Source organism: Thamnophis sirtalis, unplaced genomic scaffold, assembly GCF_051295495.1.
Source record: "Thamnophis sirtalis isolate CommonGarterSnake01/CBP01778 unplaced genomic scaffold, rThaSir2_p1.2 scaffold_4, whole genome shotgun sequence".
In the NCBI taxonomy this organism is placed as follows: domain Eukaryota; kingdom Metazoa; phylum Chordata; class Lepidosauria; order Squamata; family Natricidae; genus Thamnophis; species Thamnophis sirtalis.
In genome coordinates, this window is record NW_028261384.1 from 13,813,247 (window position 1) to 13,830,763 (window position 17,517).

The 17,517-nt window shown below is 38.1% G+C and overlaps 1 protein-coding gene and 1 long non-coding RNA gene across 5 annotated transcripts in view; one reads left to right on the forward strand and one right to left on the reverse strand.

Moving 5' to 3' along the window:
* Nucleotides 1–10,357, reverse strand: part of LOC148045769 (uncharacterized) — a 30,140-nt gene extending 19,783 nt beyond the window's left edge. Inside the window, exons 1-2 of the long non-coding RNA XR_015696317.1 lie at nt 10,205–10,357; nt 1,228–1,410 (exon numbers count right to left, since the gene is read on the reverse strand). This is a non-coding gene — a long non-coding RNA (uncharacterized LOC148045769). The remainder of the gene's footprint in view (nt 1–1,227; nt 1,411–10,204) is intronic.
* ZMYND11 (zinc finger MYND-type containing 11) overlaps nt 9,446–17,517 on the forward strand; it is a 111,271-nt gene continuing 103,199 nt past the window's right edge. For 2 of the 4 annotated variants that reach the window (XM_087712502.1, XM_087712503.1), the window contains exon 1: nt 10,729–10,749. The gene's annotated coding sequence lies outside the window, so the exon portion shown is untranslated. Of the gene's footprint in view, nt 9,689–9,760; nt 9,910–10,728; nt 10,750–17,517 lie in introns of those variants that run through there. The other 2 variants (XM_087712504.1, XM_087712505.1) reach the window with 2 other exon arrangements.

Sequence of the window (17,517 nt, forward strand, 5' to 3'; positions counted from 1 at the left end):
CTAAGTCTGGGAGATCTTGAACTAAGCAACTGAGCCACCATTGTTTTCAGCTTTGTCCCACGGGCACTGAAATTTTGGAGATTAATGGTTCAAGAAATCTGGCATCTTTCCAAGTGCAACCAAACTTCTGATTGGCTTGCATTATGCTCCGTTCAAGAGCACAGTATGATCCCAGAGAAACAAGTCAGCCGTGAAGCAGGTTAATCAGTAAAAGAATAAAACTTTCAACCAGGAGTCCATGCTAACCTCAGGAACCTGGTGTCAAAGCTTCTCTCTGTTGGGCACTTATTCAAAAATAGCAGTTCGTATCAAGCATGACATCCCTTGGAATAACAGCAATAAACAACAGTAAAATAGCAGAAAAGGGGACCCCCCTCCCATGCAGGGGCCAAGAAAATATACTGAACAAGTGACTGAAATACTGCAAATGGTAACAGCTCAGTTGTTGAAAGGGAGATATATGGGGTTTAAAACTAACATGCCTATACCTCGCGAAGCAAAACTTATTTAAAAAAGAAAGAATGTCTACAGATGCCAACCTCTCTGAGGGAATATGAGGTTTCCTGGGGACTTTATCCCATTCATTGGCTGAAAAAACTTCATTGTATATTTTGTACATATGGAATACATTACACCAACCTTTTCCAGTGGGAATTATGGAAGTTGTAGTCCAATTAATTTGGAGGTTAGGGTTAGCAAGCTTGCTTTCGGAGGCTCTATTCCAGGGATGGCTAACCTTTTTCTAAAGGCGTGCCAAAATTGTGTGTGGACGCTATCGCACACACACCATCCACCTGCGCATGCACACGTGACCACCCCTTCCCCACACGGAAGGGAGGCTCAGGAGGCTTTCCTGAAGCCCGGAGAGAGTGAAAACGGCCTCCCCGTTCCCTCTGGAAGGTGGAAATGGATCATTTCCAAACTTCCTGTTGGCCCGTTGGGCCCGTTTTTCACCCTCCCCAGGCTTCAGGAAAGCCTCCGGAGCAGCATGGTGACAATGCAACATTGGTTGCACCATGTGTTAAATTCTGCTGTATTCGCTCACAATCATGTTTATGTTTAGGTTAATGGTTTAAAAAGGTTTTAATTGTTAGTTTCATTGCACATGTCCAAGTCACATTTGTGAAACGGAAGACCTTATAAATTAGATAAATAAATAAATAAATAAATAAATAAATAAATAAATAAATAAATAAATAAATAAATAAATAAATATGCACCATTTACCCGTGTGTTTCTCAACTTCAACTCCCATAATTTTGCTTGATGTGAGTAGAGAGATTATCTTTCTTGCCATCTAAGGGAACATCCAGAGTTTTGCAGAACAGATCTGGTAACCCTATTTCATCCACATGCATTTGAGATGCACATTACTGACTGACTTCATTTGGGATCCATCTTTATGTTTGCCTATAAAATTAAAGACAGAAGTGAAAAGCACAGTTGAGCCAAACAAAGAATCATCGCTGATGAAGGCCACAGCCAGATGAATGTGCTAAATATTCATTATCTATAGGAAGACAGAACAGGAAGATATTATAGGTAGTCCTTGACTTATGACTAGTATTTTAGCAACCTTTCTAAGTTACGGGAGAACCCCTTAAAGATACTCATGACTCAAATTTAAAGTTCTTATCGGTGGCCCTCTTGTGAAATCATTCATCTTGAGTGCTTGGCAAACAGCCCACCTTATGACCAACACACTATATAACCATAATTCTGAGCTTGATTACAGTAGAAAGTCAAGGATTACCTGTATCCTTTCCAGTTGGGGCAGATAAATCACCAGCTGAATATCCAGCTGGAATGTCCTATAAATTGAATTACTTCTAATTCCTTATCTTTCATAAAATCTAAGAAGAACTCAAACTCGTTCTACCAGTCAACCCTTGCTAGGTTTTAATAGTCCACAAGAAAACAGTCAACACAAAATCACATGAATTGCTTTTCTACTTCCTCCAATTTCATCAGCTAAAGTTCATGCCACAGCTATGCAAAAGAGACATTTCTAGAAAAGGCATATAACATTGTTTTTTTCTGTTTTCTATCTACCTAGCTCTAAAATAATGCCTTCTCTGCGAGGAGAATCATTTGATCTTTGAAGTCTGTTTGCCATTCTTTTTGTACAATGTCAATATTCAGTATTTGTAAATCCTTAAGAAACTCCTTTTTTAAGAAAATGTCCTGAAGTAACCTTATGTGGCAACAAGCTTAGTTTCAACTTTGGGAAGTTTGTTTAGTTTCTAACTAAACAAATATACAGGTAGTCCTCGACTTACAACAGTTCATTTAGCGACCACTCAGATACAAAAAAAGTGAAAAAGTGATTTATGACTGTTTTTCACACTAATAACCATTGCAGCATCCTCATTGTCACATGATCCTAATTCAAATGCTTGGCAATTTGCTCATATTTATAATGGTTGCAGTAGTGTCCTGGGGTTACATACCATATTTTTCGGAGTATAAGACGCATCTTTTTTTCTCAAAAGAGGCTGAAAATCTGGGTGCGTCTTGTACACTGAATACAGCATTTTTTGCCTCCTGAAGCCCCGCCCCTTCACCAAAATGGGTGTGCATACTCTTGTGGAAGCTTTCAGAGAGCTCCTGGGGGCTGGGGAGGGGAGAAATGAGCAAAAAATAGGCCGTTTTTTGTCCCATCCCCCCTGCCCCCAGCAGAACTCTATAAGGCTCCATAAGCACTCCATGCATTTTTTTAAATGAAAAACGGGCCCATTTTCATGAAAAACGGGCTGTTTTTTGCTCATTTTGTCCCTCCCCCCAGGAGCATTCTGCAAGCTCCCCCAAGGCTATTCATGCTTTTTTTGGGGGGGGAAAATGGGCCCTTTTTTTGCAAAAAATGGGCTGTTTTGGGGAAGCTTGCAGAGTGCAAAAACTTTTTTTCCCCTTTTTGGAAAGCTCTTTAACTGATTGATGAGAATTACATTGATCAAGTACTGTGCCAATAGAAACAAAGTCTTAGGTTTTACAGATTGTCAGCGATTTCTTTCTCCAGCACATGGATAAATACACCTGGAAACATCTACCTACCTATCTACTCTCTCTCTCTCCCTACCTACCTACTGTATTTCTCTTTTTCTCTTCCTCTCTATCCCTCTATCTACCTACCTACTTAAAAAAAAATTACCTCTTCAAAACCTTGGTGCGTCTTGTACTCCGGTGCATCTTATACTCCGAAAAATATGTTAATCAGCTTTTGTGACCTTCTGACAAGCAAAGGCAATGGGGAAGCCAGATTCACTTAACAACCAAGAAAAATGGGAAAAACTCAATGTTTTATTTAGCAACATGTTGGACTCAGTTGTGATTGTAACTCGAGGACTATCTGTATAACTCATTTGTACAACTTCTGATTCATAAAGATGTAATGCGTATAGGTAAACCAAAAGGTTGGCAAATAATACAATATAGAAAGATGAATGCATGAGCAGCCCTCAATTGACCCCAAATTACTGTTGCTAAGTGACACAGTTGTTCAGTTTTGCTCCATTTTACTTTTTTTTTTTGTGCCACAATTAAGTGAATAACTACAGTTGTTAAGTTAGTAACATGAGTGTTAAGTGAATCTGACTTCCCCATTGGCTTTTCTTGTCAGAAGGTTGCAAAAGGGGTCACATAATCCCAAGATGTTGCAACAGTCATAAATATGAATCAGTGTGACCATGGAGATGCTGCAATGGTCAGAAACAGGGGTGGGTTACTACCGGTTTTACTACCACATGCAATGCATGTGCAGAACAATTAACAGTTAACTGCTCATGCGCAGTCACTAAAAAACAAAATGGTGGCGGCCCAGTGGCAGCGAGGGAACCGGTTCAGGGGCGTGGCAGGCTTGGGTCGCTGCCGGTTCTGCGACCCAGGCCTGAATTCCACTACCGGTTCAGCCGAACTGGGCCAAATCGGGAGCAACCCACCTCTGGTCATAAATGTGAGAAATAGTCATACGTCACTGTTTTCAGTATAACTCTGAAAGGTCACTAAACAAATGGTGGAAAATCAAGGGCTACCTATATGCTATTTTACAGGACGGAAAACAGAAACTTTAAAATTGTACAGTTAACATATTACAGTACTACAGAATGTCTGTATTTAAATGTTTTCAGGACTCAGAGCTTACCTTCAATAAGGTGGGGAGAGAAATTATTTTTTTCTTTTTCAGCAAAAAGTCCCTAAGGCGTTTCTAGTCACTCATAAATGTAGCTATTGTACTTTCTCCACTCAAAACAATCAATTTGCCACTTATGTTAATTGTGTCACCTTCATCAGCCATTCCTCTGCTGTGAGTTCCATTTTGGGGCATATAATAATCTTGTAGCAATTGTCATCTATAAACGCAACTTTCCATAACAAATTTCTAATTGCCATTAATTCAACTAGAAAATCTCCAGTTTCAATTGAACATTAATCTTTTAAAAAAAGGGTTTTTTGTAATTTTTTTTTGTATATCTGAAACAAAACTGTCTGTGTTTTTTTTACAAGTTCACCAGGCATGATATAATGAGCCTTCATATTAGTTCTAAGGAAATAACAAGGTAGAAGACATTTATCTTAATGTTCTTTTATGGCATTAAAATCCAATACTACCTATAGTGGCAAAATTTGTCTCTGGGATTAAAATATGTAGAAATGATATTACAGATACTGTAACAGTAGACCTGTATGCTTACATTTAACTTTTCCAACATGGATGTTTTTGTTTTGCTTTCTGTGGCTACTATGTGTGCTATTGAATCAATTAAGTCAGGGGAACCTAACCCTCAGGCCATGATCCATGGCCTGCCAGGAATCGAGCTACGCAAACCAACCCAATCTATGAACATAGGTGATCCAGCAAATGGAGAAACCATGCCCCCACCAAGCCTACAGAAAACCTCACTCTTCAGAACCAAACCCTGGTGACCAAAATAGCAATAGCAGTTAGACTTATATACTTTCAGCCCTCTAAGCGGTTTACAGAGTCAGCATATCGCCCCCACAATCTGGGTCCTCATTTTACCCACCTCAGAAGGATGGAAGGCTGAGTCACCCCTGAGCCGGTGAGATTTGAACCACTGAACTGCAGATAGCAGTCAGCTGAAGTGGCCTGCAGTACTGCATTCTACCCACTGCGCCACCTTGACTCAAAAGATTTGGCGGTCACTGAACTAAGGAATCAAGTGAGCTAAATTAAATATTTTATGTAGTAAATTCTTCGGAGACAATCTGCTGTTTGATCTGCTGATTTTTATTCTTTTTCACTTATTTTATTGTCGTTGTATTGCTTACAATCATGTATGGCTGCGAAGGTTGGACCATAAAAAAGACTGAGTGCCAAAGAATTGAGGCCTTTGAACTCTGGTGCTGGAGAAGAATCCTCCGAGTCCCTTGGACTGCAAGGCGATCCAACCAGTCAGTCCTAGAGGAGATCAACCCTTGACTGCTCTTTAGAAAGCCAGACCCTGTAGATGAAACTCAAATACTTTGGCCACCTAATGAGAAGGAAGGACTTACTGGAGAAGAGTCTAATGCTGCAAAAGATTGAGGGCAAAAGAAGAAGGGAACGACAGAATGAGTTGACTGTATGGATGGAGTCACCAAAGCAGTAGGCGTGACCTTAAATGGACTCCGGGGGATGGTAGAGAACAGGAAGGCCTGGAGGAACCTTGTCATGGGGTCATTATGGGTCAGACATGACTTTGCAAGTAACAACAACAACTGCTTACAATCAGTGTTTTTTAGTGTTATATTTGCGGGAATTCTGGGAATTGAAGTTCACACATCTAACAATAGCCTGTTTTTCCATAGTAATTATAATATGGGTTCTGTACTTCTACTATTAGTAGCAAATACAATTCTTATAATTAGTTCTTAATGTTAAAAATTATCACAAGTTTGTATCACAGTATCATAACCTCTGTAACAACAAGATTATTACATTTCATATGTAAATTCTAATTCTGGTAATTTTATATAGCTTGCTACCATGTTTCCCTGAAAATAAGACAGGGTCTTATTTTCTTTTGACCCCCGAAATAAGCACTTGGTCTTATTTTTGGAGAGGTCTTATTATTTTTGAGGTGCAGGGAGCGGCGAGCATGGTCACGTCATGGCTGCTGCTGTCTTGCAATATTTTCGTGGGGGGCTTATTTTGGGGGAGGGTTTATTTTAGAGCATGTGCTCAAAAGCCCAATTGGGCTTATTATCCGGGGAAGTCTTATTTTCGGGGAAACAGGGTAATGGTGAATTTTATCTCACAATAAAGCCTAGCTTTTTGACTAGTAATTTTTAGTTTGATTGTACCTTGTTTTACTATCCATATTCTATTGTCATATTTTAGTCTAGTTGGATACCTCTTTACTCCTCAAGGTTAGATTGGCCCAGATCCTATAGCCTTTCAAAAAATCTATGCACTGAAATAGTATGTGTAAATGGCCTTGGCAGAGGAGAAGAGATGCTGCCTCCAAAACATTCAGATAAGAGAGGGCATTGCTGGCAGCTGTATAATGGGCAGAAAAAGGAGGCTCCGAAGGGATCTTCTTCCCTGCCAAGTTCTCAGGTTGTAAAGGAAATGCTGGGAGATTTGGACTTTGAAACTTGCAAGTTTCTGTTAATGTAGTCTTACAATAAAGTAGAATTAGACCATTTGGCTCATTTAGCCAACCTACAAGACAATATAAAAGGCTTTGGATATACTCCCAGACATCAGGGTGATGCCAATGGGGCTTCTTAGTTTATTTTTTTTTTAACCTCATTATAAAATCTATAATTAGCTGTTTTCAGTTCTTTTTTAATACCAATATTAAGGACAATCCTTATAGTTACATCTTAGTGTTACCAAGATTTACAATTCTGAGTAATCTCTATAATTATTAATATTATTCCATGCCTTACTTACTTTTTTGAATAGTTATAATTGTTTCTATTTTATAGTGGCTTATATCTGAAAATAGAGAAACTGTATCGGGAGTTCCCCATGAAGGTATCAATACTTGTCATCGGATTTTTCTGAGATGCAGTAATCTTACATAAATTTATGTAGGATACAAAATAAACAATAAGGAATTCAAGCAATAAATATGCAAGTACATATTATTTTTTCTACATCTCCCAAGTACAATCTATACACACTTTAAATTTTAAATACACTATATCAGAAACAAGGAAACAAACAAACAGACCCATAGGAATTGAGAATAGGAATTCATTATTCATTTAAACTTACATGAATTCATCATCATTGGTATGATTTAAGTTTAGAGCAAAACCATTAAACTAAGCAAAATGTAGCTTTCTATGCAGCATTATAAAAAACAATATCTCCCTTGAGTAGTATTTTTTTTTAACTTTTTGCTTGAAAAAAATTCCTTAGGCTTCTTTCAAGAGTTTTGAAAAAGTTACAAAGGAATTTGGAAAGTGTAAACATACTCCCTCCCCTTCCCTAGTGCTCTCCAGATCCATCTGGCTTCATTTCGACAATCTCAAGACAACATTGTGTTTGTACAGTCTGCGATCAGAATTGTAATCAAACAGCCAGGCCTGTATAAAATTTAGCCAATATCGTCATCATCCTCATAAAATGGAATTAACATCATTATGTACTCTTCTAAAAAAATGGCCAGAATTTCTCTATACTGTTATGTCTACAATATGATCCCAATGATCTATATAATCTCCATGATTAATTAAACTGCAAAGATGTTAATAGAAATATTAATATGTTCCTTAATTAGGTTTATATGTATTATATTTTAATAAACAAAGATTTTCCTTTCTTACACTGCTTTTAATAGATGTTTATAAAATCTGAAACAAATCAATTTTTATTCCTGATCATCATTATTATTATTGCACATTTTATATTTACTGATTATTATTTTGCATATTTTACAGATTAGGCAAGTATCATCACCGAGGCAGCTATGGTTAATCAACTACGATCGTATTAACTTTTAACCCATAACAAATCAATCCAATAGTTAAAAAATAGTTTCGCAACAGATGATTAAGTCAAATTCTGCATTCCTTCTAGTTATAACCTCGTTAATCTTGATATTATTCCTTCAATATTCAATAATATCAAAAACAGTCTCTCTTAAGAGAACTGCCATACTATTTCTGTCTAATATAGATCTCACACATCCCCCAACAAAAGAATAAAAGTTTATAAATTCTCAAACTACAAAGTGACTCTTGCTATGGAAGACTTGCCATTCATCACTGCTGTGACTCAGAATGCATTAGATATTAAGACTGCAATTAAGAAATCTCCATCATCATACATTTTCTTTATTTTCAATAAGAAAATCCACCTTTTTTAGAAACCTGTATATTAATTCTGGCCCACACTCAGTTTTATAATTTTGCTAGAAGTTCTTTATTTTTGTGAAAGAGGCTTCCATAAAAATAAAAATCCTAAAGACTGAGTTCCATTGTTTTGTGCCAATGACTTCCATAATTTTTACAAGGTGCAGATTCCTCGGCTGCAATTAGAAAATGGTCCATAGGAATTTCTTCATGATTCAATACACTGAATTCCTTTTGATCAAATGAAATAGCACATAGCTGGAGAGGCTGTAAGCAGGCAGGCAAATGATTGTTCAATGAAAGGCAACCTTTACACGCACCCTGCCCACCTGTAACTACAGAAGTGCAAAAACACAACACCCCAGGAGTTTCACCCAAATTCTGTTCCTTTGAAAGGAATTTCACAATCAAATCCTCTTCCATCAAATAGAAGGATCACAGAATACAGATTTTTTCCCCCTCTCATCCAGGGGCAGCTATGATTTCATGTCTTTTTATTAGAAATTTACTGATTTCCATGGGATGTATTTTCAAAAAAAATCAATAAATTTGCAAACATATGGGTTTACTGTGCTTAGAATGTAATCATGGATCTATTGCATCATTTTTAATTATTGTCACCTTATATTGGTCAAATTTGCAAATGCCTAATGATCACCTTCGCTTTTTAAAAAAAATAATCTTCCACAGCAGAAATAAGAAACCATGAGTACAATGCATGGAATGCTTAGAAATTCAATGATCCTGGTCAATTCTGTGTAACAGAGACAAACCGACATGCATAATTGCTCTTTACTGCCTCCACAAATCTTCTCGTAATTTTGGAAATCACGGAAATATGATTATTATTAATATTTTAAAAAAACTTCCAAAATACGAAGGCAAGGAGAAACAAACGAACAATCAACCTTCGTATTCATCTCTTCCTATTGCACATTTATGCTATCGCAACTCAACAGAGATCATTCCAATAGTTGGAAAAATCGCCTTCCTAGAATGCCATCCGTATCTGTACACTACATTTAAGGGAGAGAGGGAGGGGAAAAAGGGGGGGAGGGAGTGGAAAGAACGAAAAAGAAAGAAAGCCGCGGCAACTCCATCAGACGCCACTAGAGTTCTCCTTTTTCCGACGATCCGAGGCTGTATCCTAAACCCTGTTTACCCCAGAAAGCTAGAAGTGTGCAGACGGCCAGGAGCGAGGAGGGAGAGAGGGGGGTTTTGTGAAAAAAATTCAGACACAATAAAACTCCGATGGGGAGAGAAAATATGTAGCAGGCGGAGGAAGCAGCCGCGGCCTCGAGCAGGAATTGCAAACTTTAACCTGCGCGAACTTCTTTTTCTCCGCCTGCAGAATCTACAACTGCTAGAGACGCCGCCGGACAAGGTGAGGGACCGGGGTGGAAGGAGGAGGAGGAGGAAGAAGAAGAAGAAGGGGGGAAAAGGGAGAGAAGGGACCGAGAGGGATCGGCGAAAAAAGCCAGTCCTTTTGCTTGTCCCCGCCCGGTGGAAATCCCGAGCGTCTTTTATTCCCTGGCTCGGAGAAGGGAGTCAGGAGGGAAGGAGGGACGGGGGCAAGCAGGGAGAGGCGGCGTCTCGGGGTTGGCGGTGAGAAGAAATTCTTGTTTTTTTTCTTTTTTAAAATAGGATGGAGGATTATAAACATGGCGCCTTAAAAAAAAAAAAACTACAAAACCTGGGTCTGCTAGAGTCAGCCGAGGGAGGCAGAAGAAGGTTGAATGCGAGGACGGAGGAGGAGAAATAAATGCCGATGGGGGCAGAGATAGAGATGCAGACGCTCCGGAGAGCGGGAGGGGGGCGGCGGACGTGGGGGGGGGGGGAGGTTGCACAAAATCAGAATACAACGGGGTGGGGTAGCGGGGGCGAAGGCAGGGGTACTAACCGCCTGGAGAGCAAAGCCTACTCGCTCTTGCAGAATGCATGGGAGGGGTGGGGTGGAGGGTGTTCTCTCTTTCTCCACTCCACCTTTCCTCCTTTCTTCTACCTCCCGACCCGTTTTATCCCCGGAACCTCGTGTGAATCCGGGGGTGCCCCCTTGGGGGGTGGTGGTAGTCGATTCAACCCAGCTTCAGGCCGAGACGGGAGATTAGCGCGAGCAAGGATGAAGGGGGGGGGGCTTCCCGGACCGACCACCACCACCCCTCCCGCGGCGGCGGCCACCTGCGGGGAAGAAGCGGGGGTGGGGAAGGCGCGGAGGAAAAGGGGGTGTGCATATGCCCGTCGCGAGGCGGGAGCAAAAAAAAAAGACGGGGTGGGGAGGAACTCCGTCCCTGGAAAGGGCCTTCTCGGACGGGGAACCCGGGAGTCGCGTGACTGGAGAGGCCCGGGCGACTCGCCCTCTTTCGTAGCCGCAGCCTCCTGGATGGGCCTCCCGCTCGGAGACGCCCGCGCTCGCCTTCTCGTTTCGCTGGGGCGGCTTTGGAGCAGGTCTGGGCCGGATAATGGCAGGCAGTCAGGCAGGGGTGTGGGCGAGGGGGAGGAAAGCCAGGCCTGGAAGGGGAAGGGGGCTTTCGGGGTCTCTACCGTAAAAGCCTCTCCGGTGAGCTCGGGCTTGGTTTTAATCCTGGTTTTTAAAGTAGGAAGGGGAAGTTTTTGCATCCTCCATCAAGGGGAGGGGAAGGAAGGTTGTAGGTAGCCTTTGGAAGTTGAAAATGTGGGGGGGGGGGTGAGGATGAAGATGGTCAAAATAATTGATATCAGACTATCCTTTCGCAAGGATAGAGGGATTGAACTCCAGTCCATCTGGACTGAAGTAATATATCTCTTAGGAGATTTGTTAGGACTTCTGTTCCCCCCTCTCCCTAAAACCCCAAAGATTAATCAGGAGACAGGCCCAAGGGGAGGCACCTTTCAAAGGATGAAGATTGAAGGCATATGCAGAAAAAAGTGCACCCTCCCCCTCTTTCTGATCTATATAAATTGCTCATGGAGAATTGCTTTGGCCTTTCCTGGAAAATATTTTCTCTGCTTTAAAAAAAAAATTAAAAAAAATCAAGTTAATAGATTGGGGGTGGGGTTTCTACTAGTTGAGCTTGTAATGGACTGACATAGTGTACCTCCAGTTTAATGGATGACAGATTTATGTTAATCTGGCTGACTTGTTAATAGTCTTTATTTTGTATTAACACTTTTTTTTCCTTTTAAGGCTGCAAGGTTATCTAGAGAATAAAGTCCAAATGAATAAGCCAGAGTGAATTTGGTGGGTTTTGTTTGCTTATCAGTTCAATTTATAGCCCACCCTTCCTTGAGCTTGATAACAAAGTCATCCTTACACAAGATTTCAAGAGGCCTGGAAGAGATTGAACAGGTTGTTCTCTTGTGGCTGGTTGTGGGGATTCAGATTCCTCTACCAGATACAATGATTGGGCTGACTTGTGATTATGTGTTCTGCCCTTGCAATAAGGTTAAGAATTGTTATATGTGTCTAAAGATATGATAAGGTTTCAAAAACAGATTTATTCCAACCTGAATATTTCCCATCTAACCAAAATTGTATTTGTTTAAGTTCAAGGAGTCGATGCAGAATTCTTCAGGGGTTCTCACTTGTTGTGCTCTGGATTGGATGCGTGCCATTTATTTTTAACCAAGGGTGTTGTTTTCCTTGTATCCACTTAATTAAGTGTCCTTTGAGAAGTCATTTTCTTACATAACATCTATATCTTAAACTACATTGAGCAGACAAGTAAAAATAATATTAATCTAAATGCTGAATTTTCTCACATGAAATGCATATTTAATCCAGGAGCTGGTCCAGCAATAATGTATATGTACATTATAAACCTTTGCTCTCCAAAAGAAATCCCCCAAAACTCACATAATTAAATAATCTATCATAATATTAAATGATGAGAGAGTTGATTTTTATTATGCTGATTTTTTTTAAAAAAGACAACAATGTCTCAAGTATGAATTTCATTATCTGATTTTACTAGCACTAACACATTTAAAAAAAACAAATTTATTATCTGTTTTTTTCTCTCCACCAGGATGTTTGAATTCCAGCATTTAAATCCTACAACATCTTTTAATTATGAGAACAAATCATGAACAGGATAGAAATTTAGCAAAAATAAAAATAAGGCTAGTTATAATGGGTGGCCATTATAAAATGTGCAAAACTATAGAGTGTTTTTGGAATAATGGGGTTTTTAAAAAGGATTTGTGGTCTTATGAACATATTGTTGTATGTGACAGCTCCTATTTAAATATAATTCCATACACAATAACCAAGTCAGGTAATGCTTGAAACCTCTCCATTTTAGGGTAGATCTATGGCAGCATATCTCCTCTCTATTTGGAAGCCACTCTTAAAAGCTGCAGCATTTCAAGAGGTCTTGCAAGAATTTTTGATTGGTCCTATCAGAGGCATGAGTGAAATCTGGAATAGGGTCAACTGGACATTTAATGTAATTCCTCCTAAAAACCCTTTCTAATTTTTGCAAAATAGTTGTCAATAATTAGAATTAAAGCAGCAAGTTAGATGGGTAGAGTAAGGAGTCCCTGCACATTTTACTCCGCAATTGTTTGCTAAACTATAGGGGGCATACTCATCTCCGTTTCAAGGCCATAGAGCCAGCGCTATCCAAAGACACTTCTGTGGTCATGTGACCAGCATGCTGTCACTGAGTGCTGTTACCTTCCCACCAAAGATGGGTAGAGTGCATTTAAGGAATTATTGCTTTAACCTTTTTGGTAAAATAATTCATAATCAGCCCAGCCCATTGATACAGAGTTAATAGACAGTAGTATCCAAAAATTGGGCAATGGGTTGGGCTAGAAAACCTACAAAGTCCCTTCCAGCACTATGATTCTATGAAATTATTGTATTGACTGGGTTAGTTTCAGTTTGTGATACCTGGGAATTTGAAAAGTCTAAAGAGATAGACAAACATACACCAATCTTCAATCTCTTGTGATTAAGGTGGTTTGAGACTTAGTGGCTTCTTGGCTATAAACAGTTATTAAGGAATTTTGTTATTTTAATCCTAACCTTAACCCCAATTAAAATAATTTCTGATATATCACTTCATTACTGTATTTTTATTAACAGGTCTAATAAATTATAATTTTTAATTGCTATCTGGACTACATTAAGTTAAATAATAAAAATAATGGAATAAAATAAAGATTTTATCAGTATTTTCTTCATTAAGTTTTCCATGGACTAGCTTTAATTTCAGAAAGTGAAATGAATTTTACAGTACATTTATACAATGAAAGCAGACATTCTACCTGAAAAATATCTTGAATGTGGAATATTACATAAAATTAAAATTTCAACAAGATTTTACATTGTTCAATTTGCTAACTCTTTTCAACAGTTAAATCCTTTAAATCATGGGTGTCAAACTCAAGGCCGGGGGACCAGATCCGGTCCAGGGGGTGCTTAGATCTGGCCCAGGGGGCCACCCTAGAAACAGCAAAGGACCAGTCTGCAGTGTGTCTGCCAGCAAAAATGGAGCTCAGCAGGGCCACATGAGGGTTGCAAGATGCTATTGCCACCGAAAACGGAGCTTGGGATCCTGTTTTCACTGGCAAAGTGCTCTGGCCCCTACAGGGACCCCTAACACAAATGATTGCTAGCTGGCCACACCCACCCTGGCCACACCTCCCGCCCCTCATGGTCAAACACAACATTGATGCAGCCCTCAATGAAATAGAATTTGACATGCCTTCTTTAAACCATATTTAATGAATTAATGAACTATTTTCTTTATACTTAATAAATGACAAATGTAACTGTTGTATAGTTGAAAGATCTAGCAGTCAATTTTCTATAAGACTATACCCTCCAGTCAAAAGCTGAAAATATTTTTTGACCAGAAGTTTGCTTATTTTGGTTTGTTATAATGTGAAACTTGTTTAAGGAAATTTGCTTGAGGAAGCAAATTTAATTGGATCCAGTTGCCCAATCATAACTAAGTTTTCATAACACTTTTGGACTGGTAACCTAGGTCTTGGATATCAGACAAAACAGTTGAGTAAATGAGATAGTTCTGCAGGACACAAATTAACTTGACACTTTTCACATTGGCTTCAAAGTAGGCTCCAAGCCAGAGATTGCCTTAGTTGACTTGATGACTGATCTGTGTCTCATAGTTAACAAAATAACCTTTTTGGTGTTTTTTTAAAAATCAGTGACTTTTATACCATCAACCATGATATCTATCCATTTGAATCCTTTTGGATATTTGGAAACAGGAACACACATTGCTCTATTCTCTATAACCTTTTAGTAACATCTTTAAGTTTGTCTATTTTTTTGTCAACAAGTACAAGGAAACAAGTATGAAAACACATGACAAAATGGCACAAATAAATGGATCAAAATAAGCAAAACATAGCCATAAACACATAAAAGAATACATATAAATGGGACAGTAGGACAGGGATGGTAGGCACACTAGTGCACTTATGCACACCCCCTTAGGGACCTCTTAAGAAATGTTTAAGGTCCACGGTAGACAGCTTAAGATAAAAGATATGAGTGTTAGAGGAACTAACAGGATCTAAATTAGACACTAATGCTGTTTTGCAGTTGATAATTGCCTATACTAGGGCAAATAAACTAAAACTAAATTCAAATAAGATTAGAGGTAATTAGAAGATGGCAGCTGATGTATCTCTTATAGTGCCAATTTGAGCTAGTGATTAAAGTACCAAACTAGAAACTAGAGATTGAGCTCTTATCTCACCTTAGTTGTGAAAACCAGGTGGATGATTCTCAGTCCAACTCACGTCATAAGATTGTTATTGGAAAAATAGGAGTTTTAGGTACATTCATCACCTTGTGTTATTTATAAAAAAATAAAGTGTGGCTGCAAAAAAAATAAAAATAAATTATAGATAGAATGCTTTATTTTCAGAAATTTATTCCGTTTGAGAATGTTCCTGAGAATTGCATCCTGATTTATAAAATTGTAACCAGAATCATACCTTCACTTTTAGTGAGGTAGGTGCTATCTATAGATATATAACATATAGATATCGCACAAAATTGAAAGAGACAATGCTACATCTGTCCTAAAAGCATTATACTGGCTACCAGTTTGTTTTTGGATGGGATACAATATGCTGGTTGTTCTCTTCGAAAAGTTATTTGGCTTGGGGTCATATTTCCTGAGTAAATGTCTTCACCAAATTAACTGAATTCATTTGGAGAGGTGTGCCTATACCTAGCACAGGTTTATCTCATGGCAACTTTTCCAATTCTTGCTCCAGTTTTTTTGGAATGCATTCTGAACTGAAAGTAAATTCTTTGCTTGCTTTTAAACTTTAAAAATCATGGCTTTGAATAGGCATTTAATTTTTGATTATTTTGATCCATTTTAGTTTCTCATACTATCCCTACTTCTACTAATAATAATATTGTGTGAGACATGAATGTATTTGGGCCTGACAGATGGAAACTAAATCTGAAGGATTTTGAGTTTATACTAAAAGTAATTTTAAACTTTAAACTTTATTAAAAATACATGGCATGATCGTAGTATTATTGTGACCAATTTACTGGTATACTGGTTATAAATATTTCCATTACAATTTTCATTTTAGAATAGGCCAAATTTGGGTTGAAAAGTTCTAAATGATCAATTGATGTCAATACAGCAGAGAAAGTCAGAAAAGTCTTCGCCCCTCTCTATTGGTCATCCATATTTTTGCAGCACAGATAATGACATGCTTATTCTGTCTCATCTTTAATTTCTATTTGTCATCAGCCTTGAATCAAAGAGGATACTTAGGATTTTCATTAAACAGAGATCGAAGTATGGTTCAGAGCAGTGGGCCTCAACTGCCCAGCAACAGTTCAGAATAATTTTTCTTTATGTAATAATATCAGTATTTACATGTTTTATTTGTGATAGGGTTCTATTAGAAGCAAAGCATGTAGACATGTAGAGAATTGGAGAGAATAATTTGCATTAGAACATAATTTGGAGATTTAATCTCCAGAATCTCCATTTTAAAAGTTTTTGCTGCTGGTCTTTATTTTGCTAAAGAGATATATGGCGGATTAATCTTTAGGAAGAAATTACCAAAAGTCTTTCCAAGAATTCCATGCTTGAACTTATTAGAGTCTGCTCAAGTCTATTGAAGGTGGTGGAGGTGGATAATCTATTTTTACTTTATCACTTTACTGTCATATTTATCCAAAAAGTATTGATATCTGAAGCAACAGCTTCACCTAATACTTACATTTCATTTGGTCTTTCAATATGGAGTTCTGGCTGGGACCAAAATCTTTTTGTAGTCCATTTTTCCACCGTTGTTGTTGTTGTTGTTTTATGTTATTAGGACTATAATGATTAAGCCTGTATTCAAACACTCTTTTCTATTATATAATATCTCAAAAAGAGTTAGGTTAATGTATTTAGCCATGCTATTTATTTGCAAAAGATCAAGCAATGAACTGCATTTTTAAAAAAGAGTTGAGTTCATGCAATGTTATAGCAGGAATGTATACTAGACAGATTAATCTAGATTAATTCTCTCAAATGGACAGTTGCCAAAAGGATGAAAATGAATAGGGATTATTCTGTATATGGTATTTTTAAAGAGATTAGTAATTTTTGTTACTGTATTTTCCTGGCACTCTTAATTTAGCAAAATGAAAACTTTAAAATATTAGGGCAACTTTAAAATATTTTCTTGTTTGTCTGAGCATAGTAGTGTTGCCTAACTTTATCAGGGTTTTTCCTTACAGTTATTTTATAGAATTGGAAGGTGACAAGAAACTTTTATTGAAAATGATCTTAAAAGAAGTAGAAACACCCAAGATACCAAATTATTGAATATATTACAATATAGTTTGTATTTTGGCGTTTTGACATTGGAAAACTGTTTCCTGCAAGTCTGGTATTATTTATTATAACATGTAGTAGAAATAAGAGGGAAGAAAAACTTCTGAAAAGTACCAGTTCTTTTTGCTGAATGTTCATCATTCAGCACTCTTACACAACAATTTGCAAATGTTGGTCAACCCTTTAGAGCCAATGATGATCTGAAAAAATACAGGGATTTTATTCGTTTGTGGAATCCTTGGTCCTGCTGAACTTGGTGGTTTTCTTACAGACATTTCATTACCAAACTAGGCAATATCATCAGTGTTATGATGCTATGATTTGTTTGTTTGTTTGCTTTACTATCTTAAGTTGGAAGTACAATACAGTTAGGATCATCTGATTTACAGACTTG